A 1,980-nucleotide genomic window follows, 5' to 3' on the forward strand; every position below is an offset into this window, starting at 1 on the left:
AGCGCGCCTCTGCCTCTCCTTTCCTCCTCCTCCTCTCCATCACCGCCACGGGGAGAAATTGGTCCCCCCCGCCGAGCGGGTAGGTCTCCTCCCGGCAGCCGCAGGGATGCGACGGGGGCAGGCACGGCTCGAAGTTGCCTGGCGCGCCCCGAGCTCTGCCCGGGCTCCCCACGGGCTCCCGGGGTGCGGGCAGGGCTGGGGCTCACCCGCAGGCGTGGGCAGCTCCGTGCGCGCCTGTGTGCGTGCGTGTGTGTGTGCGGGGCGCAGCGGCTGCGGCGGGGGCAGAGCCCGGCTCTCCCTGCCTCCCTCCCCGCAGCGGCTGCCGCGGGGGACGGGAAACCCCACAGCCCCGGGTCGGTGGGCTCCGGTTTTGCTTTCGGCTTGCCGGGATCTGCGTCCGGCCGGGCTCCGGCGCGGTTCCCCCGCCGAAGGGCCGAGGCGGGCGGTGCGATTCCGAGCGGGTTTCTGCAGAGCAGGAGGCTCCGCTCCAATTGTTCGTGCTCCTCTGCCTGCGCGGCGGGACCAGCACACGCACTCGCAAAGCCCGGAGCCGTTCGGCTCGGGGAGAAAAAGGGAGAAAAGCCTTTAGGAGATCAGGAAACCTCTTTTTTTCCCCCATCCCCATTTCTCTGTTTACACCGCATGGCGGCCGGGCCCTCCGGTCGTGTGTTTCCTGTCCATTTACGCTTGCATTTATTTGCGTGTCTCTCGGTGTCTCCTTCATTTATTTATTTATTTTTATTATTTCTGCTTTGCCATGATAAAAGCGAGGCACCCTTCCCTTTTTTTTTTTTTCTTGTCACCCTCCGTAAAAGTTATCTTGCAAATGAAAATGGACCCTTAATCCAGCCTGATATACTGTTTTTATTTTAATTTAAGTTTGGCTACCGCTGTAAGCGTGTAGACAAAACTTCTTGGTTTTGTAAATGCTGTCTCTTAAATTCCTCCTAATTATAGCACTGATGTTATTGACTCACGGTTCTCTTGGAGAAATGCAACCTAAAAGTGCCTCGCCATTTAATTTCCATTAGATGGAAAACAGATCAGTTTAGGACTGTAAATAAACAGAAGTTGCCTACGGATGCTTTTGTTGACTCAGCGCTGTTGACAGCAGATGAATGCACCAGGAATTGTAAATGGGAGAAAAAAAATCAAAGACGCTGAAATTAGACAACTTAAAATAATGATAAATGTAAAATAAAGCGGGTACATTTTTCTGTTCTTTGCAGGCAGTTAAATAGAAAATACTCCGGTGAGAAACAGTTGAGCGAAGAGCGTATTTTTATTCACGCTGGCAATGCTAGGCGCTAGAGGTTGCGGCTGGCTGCTCAGCCCAGGACTTTCAGCCCTTATCCTCGAATCAGGCTTTCTTTGGGTTTCGAGCGGAATAAACGGGCGCAGAGGAATATTCACAACACGCTAGGGAACCTAAAAATCATTTATTGCCTCTTTAAAAAAAAAAAAAAGTTCAACCGCAATGTACCCTTAAGTGTTGACGGTGAATGGACCGGCACTTTAAAGCTAATTTTGGCTTTCAGATGGAAAAGGGACTTAAATTTCGAGGGGAGAGAAGCGCCGTGTTCCACAATCGCCCTTTTTCACTTTCTCGATAGCGCTGCGTTCCCAGGGCAGGACCTTCCTCCAGTCCTGCCGCAGACCCCAGAGTGTTTACCTGACCGCTGGAAAATATTTAGACAGATATTCGCCCGAGTACAGAATGAGGATCCCGTGCGATTCTTCCCCGTTGCAGACCGGTCCTTGCAGCTTTCCGCCATGGCCAAGCGTGCGAGGAGCTCACACAGACGTGCTTTTCTCCTAGGCCCGCGGTGCCGCGGGGATGAATGGCTACCCGGGGAAAGGGAAGGCGCTGCTCCTCTTTTTCAAACCACCGGGCAGGGAACCGCTCTCCCCCCCTCCCCGTCCCCGCTGCAGCCGCCACCCCTCTCGCTGTCTTTGCGCTGGGTGCCCCCCCCCGAGGTG

General features: G+C 54.5%; 1 protein-coding gene across 1 annotated transcript in view; it reads left to right on the forward strand.

Annotated features, from left to right (window-relative positions):
* The window catches only part of SIX3 (SIX homeobox 3), a 3,895-nt gene that overhangs the window by 1,185 nt on the left and 730 nt on the right, over positions 1-1,980 (forward strand). The window lies entirely within an intron of this gene.

Source organism: Haliaeetus leucocephalus, unplaced genomic scaffold (assembly GCF_000737465.1).
Source record: "Haliaeetus leucocephalus isolate CR32 unplaced genomic scaffold, Haliaeetus_leucocephalus-4.0 Scaffold526, whole genome shotgun sequence".
In the NCBI taxonomy this organism is placed as follows: domain Eukaryota; kingdom Metazoa; phylum Chordata; class Aves; order Accipitriformes; family Accipitridae; genus Haliaeetus; species Haliaeetus leucocephalus.